Consider the following 18,236-nt stretch of genomic DNA (forward strand, 5'->3'; position numbering starts at 1 on the left):
TAGCTATGTCCCTGGGAGCTTGCGCTTGCCACCCTGCCTGCTTCTGTACAGCAGCATTCAGGGGAAAATGGGGCAATTTTCCTCCCAGTTCCTTAGCAGAGAAGAGCGTGTCTGCAGGAGAGGCACAACAGAGTGGAGCAACACGCTCGGGTCCTGTTTCAGAGCAGGGAGAGAGATGTGCAAGCCAAGGAGGGTGTGAAGATTGAAAGTAGAAGGATGCAATCAAACAGCTATACAAAGCAAGCCATATGCTTAGTCGAAGCTGGGATAAAACTGTTACCTTCCAAATTTGAGAGTGCACTGTGTTTTGTATTTTTGGTATGGTTACAAATACACACAAAAACCTAACAGTTGGCAGGGCCTAAAGAGATATCAAAATAGTAAAACATGCAGTATTTTGAGGGAAAAGTTAAAAACATACATGCACATGCCTGAATACCTCTAGGCATTCAGCCCAGTACACCAAAGCTCCCATTGTAAAAGCGATGCCCATGCTTTGAAGCCTACGCCTCCTTGAAAGCGGGCACATGCAAATTCTGTGGGTTCAGCTCACTTTGGCACAGTAACCTAAGCAACCTGGACATTAAGTGACCATTAGTTTCAATGTGAATCGAAACCACTGTAAGAACAAATCCAATTATCCGTTTGCCCAACTATAGGTTCAAGTGCTTCACACATAACATCCAAGTCTAAAGACACTAGCGATAGTTAACTTATGGAGCAACAGACAGATATTAAATTTCTTGTAACTACATTTTTACTCCAAGTTGTTTTGATCACTACAGAATTCTCTAGAAATATCAAATTTTGTCCAAAGCACATCCTGTCCTTGGCTTACATACGCACAAAAGTGCACGGCGAGTCGCGCTCAGCTACAAAGAACAGGTCAAACTACAGTCACAGCTACGCCACGCATTGCCAGGTAAACATGGAGCAGTTCTGCAAAATGCCAAGAAGTTACTTTGTGCTGTAACCGAAAATTTTTGCAACTGAGAACAAAGTTGTTCTGAGCAGTTAAAGCAGCATGAACCGATTTTGATGTGCGCACTTGTTCTTTATCAGAACACACAGTGCTGGAGGGAGTACAGAGGGTGACGCTTCCCTCCAGCTAGAGGATTTTCCAGAGTCAGCTCCGCCAGCATTGCTTCCTGACAGCCACTAGCATGGCAAAGAAATACAGCTGTTTCCTACTAGTGATATCAGCTACTATATCTCAAGCTCGTACTTCTATTTGCGTAATGTTTCTGTCACCTATGATGAATAGCTGAAAAAGCAGGGGGGGAAGACATCTGGTTGCTACTTTTAAGTGATGTGTGTCATTGACTCTCTGACCAAAAACTGGAAAGTAGATAGGGATGCAAATTCATCACGAATATTTCACCAGAGTCCTGTCCTAAGGAGCATTTGCCCAGGGGGAGGTTGCGTCTCCCAAACGAGGAGTTACACTCAGATTTCGTCCGGCCTTCAGCAGACGTGCCCTCTCCCCGGTCTAAAGGGGAAACTAACTGCCCAGAGCCTGCAAAGCAGCGTTCCTCAGCGGGGTGGCCATCTCCTGCCGTCCAGCTCTGCCCCCTTTTTCCACTGGGGGATCACATCTGACATTCATGTCGGATCCTGCGCCACAGGCAGTAGAGGGAATTAGGGAGCAGGAGACCTCTGCTTTTTGCATCCTTGTTTTACCCCCTGGGCAGCTGAGGCAACAGGTGGGTTTTAAAGGACTTTCTCACAGCGTCCCAGGAAATCAGTGGCCAGGTTCGAAGCAAAGTCTTGAGGCCTGAAGCCTCTGCCTGCTCCTGGGCTCAGCAGTCAGGAAGATGCCAGGGCAGGATGCTAGACAAGAGCATCCTCCTTCCAAACATCTAAGCCTGCCTCTTCATTTTTCCAAGTGAAGAAGGCCTCACCTTAGGGATGGGTTAGTATCTGAATATGCATTGCCCTGCTCTACATTTCAGCGGTCATTGAAAAACAGGGCTATTTTGCAAAGACCTGAAACTTGAGCTTAAAAGCTGATGACTTAAGAGACAGCAAGGAGCGCAACAGAATTTCCTTGGGCAGAAGATATGTAAACAGCACCTCCTTTGGTTTGTAAAGCACATGCTGAGGTCAGGGTGGGGTGGTCTGGCAGTGGGGACAAGCATTCGTGACCCCGCAGCCATTTGGGGCTGTCTGCACTCAGAGCCCTGCTGCTGTCTCCCTTCCCACAGCACTGCAGGTTGCCCGCTATGCTCGGCAAACACTCTCCTGCAGCTATTTTTGAAGCAGCTCCTTAGAGCAGATGTCCTTGCACCCGTCTCTTCCCCTCTGCATAAATAACACTTTGCCTCATGCTCCTGCCATCCTTTTGAACCTTCCCACCGGTGATTGCCACTGTCGCCTTCTTGGCAGTGGTGCTCTGGGACACGGGTTGCCTTCATGCCCTCCTGAGTGCTAGCTACACAGATTTTTTTCCTTCTGGCCTTGTTTCTCCCCCTTCCCAGGATTAGTCCCTCTTTTGTCCCTTCCCAGCTCTCTCCCACTCCTCTCCTGCGGACTCCTGGAAGCGCTGCTAACACCACAAGTCTCCTAGAAACTTCCTTTTGGCTGATGCTACCAAGGAAGAAGCCACGCATGCAATTTGGCCCTCTTGCAATTTTCCTGCAAGTATCAGCACCGCTGCTTGTCCCTGGCGTGTGACTGTTTAGGGCATCCCAGAGCCTCCCTCGGAAGGGATCCTTCTTCTTGATCACTTTGTCCTTCACTTCTCTTGGTGACACTAGCCTCAATATATGCCAGTACTTTAAAGAAACATATTCAACATGTGCAAGATGGGCTAGAGATGCATGGATGCTGGCACGTCCCCACAAACCTGACAGAACCAAACCAGTAACACCAGTAGGAACCAGGCGATCACATCACTGGCAAGGGGTGACCTGGGCTGCCCTGAACTCTCAGTCTCTCTTTAGGAACAGTCGAACATGTCACCACCAGCTCGCAGAGGACCTGCTCTGCTCTTCCCCCAGTCCCAGCCTGGACTTCTGCCTGCTGAAGAACATGCAGAAAGTAGCCTTGGCTCCAAGATACATAACTTGGAAACGTTTATTTTTAGATGTGGAATCTAGGAGAATCATCCAAACAATCGATCGGCCTGTCCAAAGACTAAAATATGTGCTGACTCTTAGAAAAACATATGAAGTAAAATATCTCCGATAGATCGGTCGGTCTAAATATTGCTAGGCGGCCTCTTTTGCGCAGGCAGGGCCCGGCTCGGTTAGCCTTGCTCCCGGGGGAGGCTGGAAGCAGCCTGCGGGTTTCAAGAGCCCTGAGCAAGAAGGGAGAGACTAAGTTACGGCTATGAAAACACCAGGCAGCCGAGGCACTGAACAAGGAATTATACAGGCCTAATAACATCACGTCTGCAAGTGAAATACCAGCTCCAAACAAACCTGTAAGAGTTTTACGACGGGGACTGAGGGCAGAGGTTTCACCACACGGCTTAGCGGGCAACGCTCCCAAAGTGCAAAGCAAAGCCAGTGTGCAGAGCAAAGGGTTTAACACAAGAGAAAAAAGCTTTTTCCCCTGTAGCAAAGGCCCTTTGTACAGTCACCAGTCACACCACCAGAAGCCGAAACAAGGGAGCGTAGTTTATAAAATGCAGCGTCTCAGAGACGATCCTCGTGGTGTAATGGCATTGCTGAACGGCCACCTCGGTCACGGACAAGGACTCTGCGAGGCCAGGCAACGCTTCAGCGATTCCTAACACCACTCAGATTTGCTTCTTTCTAGGTGACTGAAGCATTATCGGACCATCCTTTCCACTCCTCCTCTTTGCCTGACGCCTCCGAGAGCAAGGTCCTACGCACTTGGATATCTACAGGAGCTTTGCCACTGGTGGCAAGGTGCTTATGAACAGACCATGACGTAGCGAGGGGGCTTAAATAGGAATCAAAAGATTCGGACTTTTTTTTGTTTGCGTGCATGTGTGCGTGTATATATATATGTATATAAAAGCATGTAGTCTCTCAATGGCTGTGCTCCCCCTAATGCTGGGAAGGAAAATAGCCTTCTGCTCAGCGCTGCCTACAAGGAGGTCCAGAGATGCTCCACACACAGACCCCCTTCCACACCCGTGGGGGTCTTCAGCAGCGTCTAACACCTCACAGCACGGCTCACCCAACGGAGCAAACCGGGAGCGCCGCGTTACCTGGGAGGCACACCTCTGCCAAGCTATCACACAGCTGGTGTTTTGGCATGCAAAACTGATCTCAGGTGGGATTTCAGAAAGATGTCACTAGCCCAAATGCTCAGTAACTAGGAGGAAGACTTCAACTGTTGCCCTGCCCAACAGAAGAAAAAAAAAGTCGAAAGCAACGCGACGCAAAGCCGGAGATACGTGCTGACAAGGTTACAGACACTTGGCATGTCAAAAACCACACAAAAAACACGAAAGCAAGCACAATGCCAGAGCAAAACAGGATTTAAGTAGCAGAGGCCAAGCGACTTCGAACATCCCTGGCACCGCAGTGCCTCCCTGCCGGGGGCTGGGCCCTGGAAACGCCTCCGGGGCCGACCAAGCACCAGCAGAGCTGGCTATGGGTCATTTCTTTCTTCACCGTACTGCCAAACCCCGAGCCTCGGCCTCCGGACACCTTCTGAGCCCTGCTGCCACCAGCCGAGGGGAAAAACCAGTGCTGTTTTAGTTCACTTTAAACCAGTGAAAGCTGATTATTGCTTAACCAGCCTAATCCATGCCTGCTCTGGAAACACAGAAGGGAAGAGCGCGTGTGCTCGCTTTCACAGCGCAGGAAAGGGTAGAGCAGGAGGGGGCTCACGTGGAAACACAGCTGTGCAACAGTGCCGTCAACCGTGCTATCGGCACCCCTGCGCTGCAGAGCACGCGCACATTAAAAAAAAAATCTTGCACATCAGAAGCAGTAAATTTCAAAAGCAGCAGCCAGCAGAAAATCGTGGAAACTTGCTCCAGCAATTGCACTCAAAGGGTGGGCAAGACACGTCATGTTGGCTGCATCAAGCCGTCGGTGACAGATGTACTCTGACACCGGAGCCTCTTCCTTCCCATTTAGGTGTATTAACCATTTGAGTAATGGCTTCCTCCCACATACCTCTTTTCTGTCTCCATCAGTGCATGGTGCTCTGGCAAGCGGACGGAGCAGGAGATGCGCTCGCCTCCCTCCTCGGCTCACGGAGCAGCTCCGGCCACGCTCCAAGCAACGCCGTCTCCCTGCTGCTGCTCGAGGCCCACGTCCATCTGAAGCTGGTTCATAGGTCTATATAACCCCTGAATGAGAAATCTGTTATTATATTTAAGCCTGGCAGGCTTAAATTCAGTGTAAGGAACCAGCAGCTCTGCGGATTCAGCCTCGGACACCTGGCACGGGTGGTGGCACCTCTCCCATCGCAGCCGAGGCCTACAGGGAGCAACTCTCAGAAAAGCATCACCCAGGTGGGGCTGGAAGGGGCTGTGTTTTGTCTCGGTTCTTGCCAAGGGCCAAGGAGAGGCTTTCGCAGGCTTGTGAACCCAAGAAGTGGTCCAGGAGAGGAGGAAGGGGCAGCCTGATGCCTGAGCAAGGCTATCCTGCTGCCGGAGCCGTGCTCCTCCCCGGACACCAGCGTCTCCTACCCCTCTGCAGCGCAGCTGCTTTACTCCTGTCAGCAGGGGCCCCCCAAGTGGTTTTAACTGCATGAAGCGACTGGTTGGCACCCCAAGGAGCTTTGCTCAGCGCAGCTCACGCTGAAGCTGCATGCAGCTCCATCCTCTACAGGCAACGAACTACCACCTGCTAAGAACAGCGCTTTTTTCCCCAGCCACACGGGCACCCCCAAAGCAGAGAGCAGGAAGCACGTCCTTCCTCTTCGGGAAGTCTGTCTGAAGCCATGGAACGTACGTCGCTATAATCTTCTTTTCCTGCAGCCGTTTCCTATGACAGATATACATCTGCCGAGGGCCACTGTAGCAGGATGGATCCCACAGGCTGCGTGGGGAGGAAAAACCTTGGTCTTGTGATTTCATGTCCCTTTTCTATTGCCTTTCCATGGGCACAACCGAGTTTTAACATAACTGGCTGCAGGAAGAAAGTTACAAGCTCATCCGCTCCCACTGCACCCGTGCCTGAGTACCGTATTTTGTGCGTTCCCGAAGTCCCTCCTCAGCAGCAGCAAGCAGGCCTAATCGCGTCTCGGCAGCACTGCAGAGCAACAACAAGCAGCGCGCTTCGGGCGCAAGCCCTCCAGAAAGGGCCCCTTAAAAGAACATTTGCTGGCACCCTCAGGGGCACCTGGCAGCACAGGAACAGTTCAGGTATCTTTATAAGGACAGTGAGTGTGGAGTCAAAAAATCCACGGCCTGACTCGCAGCGCCGGAAAGGCCACAAACCCAGTATCCACGAGTCTTTCCCCTGCGGCCAGCTCCCACACGAGCGCTGCAGCTCCCGCAGCCGTGCCCACGGGACTTCCCCCGTCTCACGTTTCTGTGCAGAAAGATGCCTCGCTCCCCTTTGAACCTCGGTTCCTGCTACCCAGGGCTGAGCCGGCACCGTGACTCAGCAGCAGCCGCGCTCCATTTTCACACTTGGTTTCTGAATTTAGCCCGCGCAGCAGCTTATGGTTTGCCCTTACGTTGCAGGTCTCCTCTTCTAAGAAACTTTGTCTAAAGCAGACACTAATCTCAGCCCACGCGCAACATCTAAGCCCGTAACACCAGCGCAGTTGCTCGAATTAAATTTGAGGACTGAAATAAAGTGCAAACTGCTAGTATATCTATAAGTCTAAATTTCCCCCATTCTTTTTTTAAAGGAAAGTAGATTATAGCTGAGACTTTGTCATTTGAATTTATCTACTATCAATTCTTGAAAGATTTATATCTCTTTACTCTTAGAAAGTAAAAGGTTTGTATGAAAAAAACAAGCCATTATAAGAAGTTAAATGCTTGAGATAAATATATATTTAACTTCAAGAAAAGCTTTTGCTAATAGATGACAGTAGAGATGTGTGAAAGTTAGTTTCATGGAGGCAAAAAAAGATATTCATTAAGCTGCCCTTATTGGTAAAACTTGTCCGTCAGCAAAAAACAATTGGTTTTGGAAGTATTTCTGTCTGAGTAAATATGTCTGGGAAGAAGTTATAGTGAAGTTTTATTTCAGGAGACAACCCAATACAAAGTTTGACATGACTTTTTTGGAAGAGAAGAATTGAACAATTCTACGTAGGAGAATTACAGCAATCACACCAGCGCCAGGCTCTTACTCCTTTGCAGACCCCAACTTCCCCCCAGATGGAAGCTTTATGCACTTGAAATTCAGGGTCCAGGGACAGGTCAAATTCCCCAAAAAGGCAGATGAAAATGCATATGGAAGTGATTCGCTGTACATATTAGTATCTATCATTAACTGTAGTTCCTTCTTGCAAGCTCCACCTCGAATTAACTTATTCCAGAGCAATCAGAAAAAAAAAATCTTCTCCCTGCTAATTAGGTCCAATTTTTACTCTTATGAATTCACAGTTTTGCTAATTTTCCAGGTTTGCCATTCTGTTACCCAGGCTAGACAAGACTGTAGCTTCTCACGTAAAGAGCAAGCAGAAAAGAAATGAAAAAACCAAAGAAAATCAGAACATCCACAAACATCACCAGGTCAGCTAGCCAGAAGGCCAGCTTTGAAAGGAAGTTATTGCAGCTACCTCAAGACCTCTGAACTGCCTTTTTTATCATCATCATTATTATTATTGGTTGAGGAGGGAGTCACCCCTTTCCCCAGACCTCGTCTATTCAACAGCAGCACGGGGGCCGCCAGCGCCAGCTTTCCGTGGCGAAATGCCCAACGTGAGGAAATTCAGCTCACTTGGTTTACGTCCAACTCATTTACGAGGGCAGAAGGCTCCTGCAGTCCAGGGGAGCCGATGGGGCCGTCTGCAAACAGCTGACACAATAAGCACAAACACAGGCCCCTTTGCAAATATATACCATTTAAATGCGCTTATTTTTAACTGAAAGAGGACAGAGGCAGAAAATTGAAGTGCACACAGTAACTATGGACAGCTCTGCCAAGGAAAATCCAGGCTTAATGGACCAGCTAATACCAGGGTCAAAAAAAAATAAAGACTTGTGTTTGAAATGAACCTAGTCCTCCGTATGAGGCAAGGTGGGCACCAGCTGGTGGTATTTGAAGCATTGCTAGTTATCAGCAAGAGCTGGTATTTCTAATTCAAAATTTGATTTTCTGCTTCTGTAACTCCATCCTATTTAAGGCACAGTCTCCTAATTTGCAAGTCTCTCTTCTTCGCTCATCTCGAAATTGTACAGTTTAATTTTCTCCACCTAGGAGAACACAACTTGTTAACCTGATTTCAAGTACTCAGCAATTGAATAACCCGACAGAAGGGGAGGAGCAAGCTAAGCCATAAATAGGGCTTACACAGAAAGCACAGTCAAGAAAAAATCTAAAGCCAAGATTAGTATCTCCACTTTTTTTTTTTGGTTTGTTTTTTGTTTTTAACTGAAGTGGTAGATCTGGCATATCAGCTACCAGACTAAATTGGGAAGGGAAGGTCAACATGGGGCAGGTTTGTTTGCATGAAGTTCCTACAGTAGATGACGATACAGGCAGAACTGCCTTCTCACCGTGCGTGATTAAGTTGGGAATTCAATCGTTATGAGAACATCCAAGACCAACACTATAAATCTATTCAAAGAGGGACTGGCCAAATTAATGAAGACAGATCCATCAGTAGCTGTTAAACATTATGGTCTAGATGCCAGTGTTTTGGTTTTTTTTTTTTTTTTTTTTTTTGGGGGGGGGGGGTTTGCCAAAAGTGGAGAAGGTATCCCAGAGGAAAAAAAAAAAATACAATACAGATCTTTCATTTCTTAAACTTTTTGTTTTCTAACCCTCTGTCATTGGTAACTGCTGGAGACAGGACCCTAGGTTAGGTCGACCTTCTAACCAGTCCAGGAGGAGGACATTTTTGCCGTCAGGCCCAAGTTTAAAACAGGCATGCCCAAGATCACCGTCTGTACCGAGGGAAGGCAAACAGCAGAGCTCCCAAGTGAGTCAGAAAGGCAATTTTCTGCATGGAACGTTCTAAGTAATAAAGTATCATTTTTGCAGCTCTATTAGCAGTGATGATAGCGCGATCTTTTTTTTTTTTAAACTGTCTCCAGAGAATAAACAGATCCTGGATTTCATCACATGGAAAGAACTAAAGCCTACCCCGCTTTAGTGCCATTTTAGTCCGTGGAACACGAGTCTCATGAAAATTCCCGTCACCCACATCCTATGAGCTCCATTTAAATGTAGCTCATTTTTCTTACCTGTACTACAATCAATAGATAACGATTAACCACATGAACAAAAATATCACATTTTTGTTCTCCTGAACCAAATGGAGAGCAGCAATCGCATCAGACTTCACTGGCGAAGGCTGATACGGACACTTTGAAAACCATCACAGTGGTTTCAGAGTGACATTTCTAACCGTGACAGCTCCAGAGAGCTGCTCTAACCACAGCGTGCCCTGCTTGTTTGGACTGGGGCAAGGTGTGCAACCAGTTCTTCTCCTCTTGCACACCCCATGCCACAAGAGGAAAAAGCAGCAAGCTTTCCACAGGGCTTGGCGCAAGAGCTCCCCGTGCCCCACTCCCCCCACAGCCGGGGTCTGTTGATTTTCCCAGGCAAACTGTTTCAGCTCCTCTTACTGGGGCAGGTATGAACAGTGAAGGTTTCTGTGACCCTGAACACATGACAGACAAACGCAATAGCGATCGCTGGGAAAAGGGAAAGTTTGCACTTTGCATCTCCTGGGCTTTTCAGGGGATTTCCAAGGTCCGTTTGGGACATAGTACTTACTGCAGTAGTGCAAAGGGCCTACTTCTGCGTACGCGTTTGCCATTTGAAACTTTCTATAGTAGTGTTTTATTAGTGCCCAAGGGCAGATGACAGCTGGAGACCCGCACCTGGCAAGTGTGCTCTTGCAAGTATTTGAATTCGCATCTGATTATTTAAGGCAGGAAGGAGGTGGGAACAGGCCCAGCTGTTAAGCCTGTCCAGGATATATCTGGAAGTGATACGTGCACCTGGTGAAGCTCTCCAACACTGCTTTATACATGATCCCCAGCCTGCTGCATGGAAACACAGCCACGTTCCCTCAGCAGCTCCGCTCTGCTTTGTGCGGGGAAGGGAGGACGCCTGCAAGCCAGGGACGGCTCTCAAGGCAGAGAGGGGGATTTTGCACCCCGACTGCATTAGAGCTTCTCTAGCCTGTGCCACCAGCACACCGTCTCCCAGAGGCGTTTTAGCAGGGAGCACTTGACTCTGCTAGATCCTACTCATTTCTGCCAGCTTTATGCCACTGAGGAGTTCCTGCATCCAGCAGAAATTCACCATCCCTGTGTTTGCACTCCAGCTCCTTTCCATAGCCTCCGCGAAGGAGCTCGGATCACAGCAGGCACCCCCCCACCACCACGGGGCCTGATGACTAAGGGCACAAAAGAATCATTGCTGACAGGGAAAAAACCCCCAAACCCCAACAGCCTAAGTGTTTTAAGCCATCAACCGCTGTTTTCAGCAAGGGTAAGAGAATGGTAAGAACAGACCAAACGAACCTAAAGCCAGAGGGCAGAAGAGACTGCAAAACAAGAACTCGGTTTCAGTGTTGAGACACTGGCAAAAAAAATGCCTAGATCTCAGTGGATGACTGAAGCAGGACATTTAAGCAGCAGCTTATCTGAATTGTTTCCCCTTGCACAAGATCATAAACCCAATTAAATTCTCTCTCTGCAAAGCACCACAAGGAAGTAGGCGGAAGGCGGGGGGGAACAACAGGTTGCCTTTCCCACCCCATCACTTCCCACACAGACACGAAGAACTGGACGGACTTGGCCAAACTATGGGGAAGTCAGACGTGGGCAACAAAGCAGGAGAGAAAGGCAGAGAAAAGCAAGAGCCATCTAACACCTGAGGAGCACGTTATTCTACTGCCGGGGCAATTTCTGTGCAGAAAGCAAAAGCCTTTTCTTTTCTGGTTGAGTAGGGATATTTGGGCAGGGCTCTGCTGCACAGAGCTGCAAGCTCTCCCTCCTTGGTCTTCCCTAGTTAAAAGGATCCTTTACAGTCAGTTGTCTCAAGCTCAAGGGAGACTAAAATCTGCAAAACATGAGCTGCCCTCTTCAACAAAACTAACAAAAAAACCCTCTGCTTTCTGTCCACTTTAGTAAGGGAGCAGCACAGGGGAAATCAGAAAACCCTGAAACGCTGCATACAGGTGGGCAAATGGTAAAATAGCTACGTGCACAGTAGTCACCTCACACAGCAGCTGCTATACCAAAAGCGTTTGATGCTGAGTGAACAAGTTTTACAACTCATCATCAGCCTCTATCATGCCTGATTTCAGGTTCAGCATCCACACGAGGCCCAGGGAAATGCTGTGGCTCAACTGCCTTTCATGTCTCCTCCTCGTCATCAATACTTATTTCCTCACTGGAGCTAATGTTGGGATGATACTTGCTCTCCGACTCCTCTGGTACAAAAGTCATCCAATGAGTCACCTGTCCCCTGGTGCCATTGAAAGGTAGGGAACAGCTCACATAAGTATGTCTCTGAGCTGTTTCAAAGTTTTACATTCAGTAAAGGGCTTTTTATTGCTTACAGCCCAGCAGCTTTTAACTTAATTAAAAGACTACAGAATTAAGTTATCACTACCTGAAAAGCAAGTGCAGAGCAAAGCTGGTCAGGAGAGGCCAGTGCTCGAGGCATTTTGGCTAGGGAGCCCTCGTGGGAGGGCTGCGGCGAGCGTGCTCCACGCACAGCTCCTCTTGTGCCAGACAACGCTGCGCCGCTGTCCGAGTGTGCACAAACAGCTGTTTCGCTATTTTAGCAAAATTGGGCAAATCGTGAAAGCACAGCTTACCCTCGCCTCCAGACCACACCGAGCAAGGTATGAAACACTAATCTTAAAAGGAAACCTCTCAGGTATCCAGGCTCGGACTTCTACAAAGGAGGAATTCTGTTTAGGGAAAAAAAGTACCTACAGATTTTAATAGTCTTTCAGGTTGATTTATTAGCTGCAGCAGGAGCTGTTCTACCGCTCTGGCAGCTCGCTCGCTGCTGAGTCACAGTTTCATATTCCCCGGGCACGTGCCCGCCAGCCTTTTCACCTCCTGCCTCTGCTGCTGGCCGCTCCTCCCAGCCGGAGTTAGACGGGCACAAACACGAAAGACTATTATAACTACGTGCATTCTCCATGTTAACGCTGCAGCTCAGTTTTCGGGGGGAAAAAAAGTCCCTAAATACATGCACCATGCATCTAGTACTCTGTTTTCTCTTCCTCCCCAAGGAGGAGGGTGGCCATCACCGGGCCTGGCCTGCAGAGCCCACCTGGCCCAGCTGCCCTGCACCCAGGCACGTGTATCAACATGCTGTTCCACAACAAGCCCAATGTTTTAGCACTCTGATATTGCTGGGGAAATTAGCACTGAGCTGGGCTCACTGATGCTGGGGGAGCCTTTAAAAAAAGGAAATGCCTTTCAAAATGGATGTGATGTGGGGAAGAAAATATGTTTTTTAAAAAAAAGCTAGAAGTTTGGACTTGGATAACCTGGGTCTAAATCGAGATTTCTTTTGAAAACTTGATCTTACAACAGATGACTGATTTTGTTCATGAGTGAGTCACTGCCATGCCATTTTTAATTGCTTGGGCTCACACACAAGTGTGGTTATGTTTTTGTACAAACGCCCTTATGAAGCCTAGGCCTGGTGCCACAAGGTACCCCAGCACCAACAGTATAGCCAGTTAATAGCATCGCTGCAAACAGCTCACACCGCCAGAGCATTTTATTCCCCTCCTGGCACATGCCAATTCTGCTGCAAATTCAGCAAGTGCTTTGTTTTGGAAGAAAGAGGGCAGAGAGATCAAGACTGTAGGAGAGTTTCAGCTATATTATAATAAGGTTTCTGAAACACCAAATTGCCTTAGCACTTCAAGTGTAAAGAAAGTACAAGAAGCCTGCTGTAGAGAGGAGGACAGAGTTGCCTCAAGGTAATTTTACTGGGGATGACCCTAAGCCATGCACCTCAATGTAATTAAACTGTAGCCTCAAGAGCATAAATGAGGAAAGGTTGTCAGGGTTGTGTTTATAATAATAATGTTCTGGCAGAACATCTAGTATTTAACAACCTAGGAAGAATATTCATGTATCAAGATATTAAAAAACCCTAAAGTGACAGGGTTAGTGCACTAGTGTATGAAGCACACCAGGCCCAAGCTTATATTATACTGCAAGTATAGTTGGAGTGTACAACTCCATTAGAGGATAAAAATGAAAGGCTATACTCTCAAATCCTGGAGCTTCTTTTCAAGGTGACAACAACTTACGGCATCCATAAGAAAAGCTTACAAAGCACAGCCAGCTGCTGAGAGCTGATGTGTTCATCAGGGTACCCCCTCCGCTACCACCGTCACTCCTGCTTCAGGGGGGGCCCCACCGCACACAGCAAGACTGAGCAGTGAAATTCAAACAGCACCATGTCTATAGAGAAGCAACAGCCAAGAGAAAGCCCAAAACTCTGGTAGGAAATTCAGTTATCTTTTTTTTTTTTTCCTCTCTTCACCTTTCATAAAAATGGCAAAGAACTGTCTGCTGCTTAAGAAATCATCTCTATCCAAAGCAGAAAAAAAAATATTTTGCACTACATCCCCAAAACAGTTCACTGCCATTGCAGCTTATGACTGTTTGTGCCCCTGTTACAAAACCATAGGTAACCTCCCAGTTCAAGGAAGGTAAAAGATGAACCAAATCCATATGATCTGAAGGAGTCACAGTCACAAACTTCAGTGAACATTAATTTGAGGACTGTGTGTTGCTTTTGCAATACAATCATTCATATACGTGTATACAAGGACTCCAAAACAGTAAAATGCTGAACTGTAAAACAGCATTTACAAAGAAAGAAAATAGTTTAAAAAGAGATTGGAAACACCAGACTTCTGCCATGAGATTGAGAGAGAGAGAATTAACTTTAAAATCACATTACTTGTCAGCTGAACCTGGTATCGCCTAAATTTCAGCTTGAGTTTTGACTTCGCCCCCAAAATACCTTTCAACAGCCTCATGACTTGGTAAAATCTCAGCTCTACCCTTTACCCCCTTCGTCTGCATGCACAGGAAGGATACACCTCTATCCATGACTACAAAACTTTAAGGGGCCTTTTAAGAAGGGTTTTTTTCTTTGTTTATTTTTGTTTTGCCTCGACCAGTTTGGCACATACCTCTGTAGCTCTTTCCCGGTTCCAGCCTGCAGATACTTCTCAGTTGTCTTTGGGGAATGAGCTCAGGGATGGCTCCTCCAGGTCCAAGGAAGTGTGGAAGCAGCATCTCCGCCCCCGGCAGAACATGGTCGCTCTATCCTCGTTACACAGGAACAGGCCTACTTCACAAATGCATCAACGCAACTGTGAGGCTGCACAGTCAAATGAGTTTATGGCAGAGTCGAGCATCTAGTCTTGCATCCAATCAATGATCAGTAGTAGGTGCAAGTCTACAGCTGTGTAATAATGTCTAGAGGAAGTTTCTTTCTGGCCTTAGAGCCCTTAACAGATCAACCTAAACATGGACTAAATCCCCTTTGAGTTCAACGCAGTGTCTCCAGTTGTTTAGCATCCATGAGGTGGCACAACCAGAACACAGGAGCTCCTATTAAAACATCAGCCACAGTTTCCTGATAGCTGGTACCATTTTTCAAGAATATTTAGACTTAATCTCATTACTCTTTCCTACCAGAGAAACTATGGTAGACAAGGGAAAAGCAGTCAGCAGCATTTTTACAACTGCATTGCGTAAACCTTGTTTGGAACAAGGCTAATCTATGGGTGAGCTGCAGAAGCCTTGCTGGCACGTAAGCTCCAGCAAACTGGAAAGCACATACGTTTCAAAGTAGTAGTTTACTCATTTATCTTTGATTTGCATTTCTCAACATCCCATACACAGTCGTGAAGCTGAGACATTCAAATCCTCAGAAGCTTTATTTCCATCCAAGCTACAAAGTAGTACCTTTCAATTTCCTATATTTTCTGCATATTTGCACGGCTCAGGGTAAGATGCACTAGGATAACTACCCCATATACACAGAGGAAGATAAGGCTCAATCAAAAAACTAGCTCATCCAAAGAATGTCAAAGCTTACTTATGAGGTTAGCTCCAATTCCTTGATAACATTGTTTTTAATAGGCACAACGACATAAGGAAGAGAGACTGACCTAAACTTCCTAGTGTAAGCAAAACCCCAAAATCCATTCCAGAAAGTCATTCATGCAAAGAAATCTTTTAGAAATATGAGTTTTGTTTTCTACTTCAAAAAATAGAAAAAATATAGATGAGTCCTTTTTCTTTACAATTACATATACACACTTTCAAGTACCATTTTCGACATTATCATACTTACATGCCTATAGATAAAAAAAGTGACAGTCCCACAGTCTTTATCTGACATTAGCAACACCTGTAATTCCACACAGTACCACAGTGACCAAAAAAGCAGTGACTAGACCATATAATTTCTCCCCTTTTTATTAAAAAAAAATTAAATAAAGCTTGGAAGCAATTATAATTTAGAAAAAGGAGAGGAAAAGGACAGAAAGGCATAAACCCCACAAATTCATGGTTCAGTTTATCACATGCCCAGCACTAGCAGGGAATGAAAAAAGTGAGTTGTTTGTTCAGCAGGCAATAGGTATCACCAGACAGACTTCAACGTGGCTGTTTCCACATTTAAGGCACCACACAAATTAACAAGCTAATGCTAAGGAGCATAACATTGTCATGCGCTCAGCCACAATTTGCATATTGCTCTGGACATTGGGATCTGCTTTATTTCAAATCCACAGGCTAGCAGGGCATCCTGTAGTTATTTGGCAAAGTGCCGGACAGCCACCAGGCAAGAGCCGTGACTACGGGTTTTACTGTGTAAGAAAGAATCTAAGTGCTTATTATAGGCTTTGCTGCAGAGCCAGAGCTAGACACTGCCTGCAAACACGCTCTGGTAGCATACCAAACTCCTTCTGAGCTGAAGGGCAATAATACCATTCAAGCAGCTATACTGGCAAATGTTCCTGCAAGGAGATCAAAAAGAAAAGACTTCAAAATTCAGCAGCTTCAGGAGCTTTGAAGTAATAACAGAGAGGTGCACCAGGTGCACTCGATAGCAAAGACACTGGGGTTGGCTCCACACTGCTTGCTTAGATGCTATGCACGCCTGCTCTCCAATTGTAGTTTGGATAGACAGGTATGAAATGTCTCAAGATGAAGTGGTCAGGTATGAACTCTCTTCTTTCTTTTGATGTAATTTTTATTTGCTTTGCCTGTTTCTTAGCAGGTAGCAGGGGAAAGGAGAGGAAGAAAGCTCACATGCATGCAGAAAATATCAGAAAAACTCATCTAAACAAAGTAAACTCTTGTAACAGTCTCAAAGTTTCCAAACAAGAAAACACCTTGGCTGATATGAAAAGGCACAAACTCTGCAGAAGAGCTTTATTGCAAGACCCAATTAAAACCTAGCCAAAAAACTGTAGAACCTATTGACTGTTCTTAAGAGGGAAATGAATTGACAGGAAGTCATGTAAAACCGCAGGGCTAGGTGGTCAGAAAACTATGGGTTCAGCTGAAGCCAGCCATTTATTTCAGTACTCCTGTGCAGGATGTTCTTTAAAACCCATTAGGCCCAGACTTAGAAGTAGAGCTCCTTGGAAACAAGGGAGGTTACATCACAGATACCTTAACACTACTAACAAGATCCATACCACTCTACCATGTTGAAATGCAACCTTTTTTTTTTTTTTTTTTTTGCTTTCAGTAGTAAGGGTGCAATGGAGTCCAGGATATTTTTTCAAGCATTTCTGTAGGAAAGATTCCATTATGTACGATCAAAGTTTAGAATTCAGTCCAAGCTTTGCTACAAACTATTATTCCAAGTTCCCAGAATTTGGGTAATTCATTAAAGATTAGGTTTGCTGATCTAGAAACAGCTTGAAACAAGACAGTGACAGTGCAGCAGGACAAATAAAAAGGGACAATCGAAAAGCACTGCACAGCCCAAGACTTAGAGCACACCCCAAACGCATTAACTGACAGACCTTGTCTTTTTCCCCTTCTCCACAGGCTGTATTTTGACACATTCTTACACCTCTCTGAGCACAGCATCAGTTTCTGCTTTGTCTTCTTCCTATACAGGCTTTGTACCATCTAAGAACATTTCAGAATAGAAGCTTCAAACATTTATTCTTTAGTCTTCTTAGGCTTACTAAAACACCACCACCACCACTTTGACAACAGCTACCCAATCTGGCTGGAAGCTTAGTTACATATATTATGTATTTTTAATTACAACTAGAGAATTAAGCAAATTTAATGTTCTACTGCTTTTTCCTTCTTATGATCCTGTGGCCATTTTATTAATATGCAGAATGGAAAACTCTCAGCTTCCTTCCATAGCATAACACAAACTATACCATTATAATCAAGAGAACAAGGAGTATGCAGCACAAAGTGATTCATGAGTTGCAGAAAAATGAATTCAGTCACTTGTTTCTTCTGGCAATGAATTAAAGACATAGGTTAGATATTTGATAAAGCAAGTATGTAATTTAATTTTCACTCGAATCTCCCAGAAACAACAATTATCTGAGCAATGAAGAGCCTCAAATCAACTTACTGGAAGTTTTCACATTACAGTGCAAGTTGGTCACAAGTCAGTTGGTCTGCTTAAGCAAGTTCAGACTCAAAATCTGAAACCACACCAAAAACCCCAATCAATCACCCTTCTAGCAAACAATATGCTGCTACCCTGAATGACGCTTTATTTGGTCTTGCAGTGAAGTTAAATACAAAAGCAATACTACCCACTTCTCCCAACAGCACTCAATTTAATCTCAAAGCTCTTTATAAAGGGCAGCATTACACATACTTTTCAATTTTATTATGCTGATTTTAGTTAACCTTGCTCCAGTGCTCCTAAGTTATATATACCTAGACAATCTAGTGTTACCACTCAGGAGACTGATTTATCTTTGTTTTTCATAAGTACAGATATTACTGATTTGGATATATATGCACACACAAACTAGCTTATTAGGAAATGGCAAAGCCATTAAAAACATTGCTCAACTTGAAACTGATGATACTGAACAGAAGTAGTTCAGAGAAATTTAATTCGAGAAGCTTACTCTAATTGAAAAGATGACTAATTCAAGCAGTAAGT

The sequence above is a fragment of the Dromaius novaehollandiae genome, chromosome 4 (genome assembly GCF_036370855.1).
Source record: "Dromaius novaehollandiae isolate bDroNov1 chromosome 4, bDroNov1.hap1, whole genome shotgun sequence".
Classification (NCBI taxonomy): Eukaryota; Metazoa; Chordata; class Aves; order Casuariiformes; family Dromaiidae; genus Dromaius; species Dromaius novaehollandiae.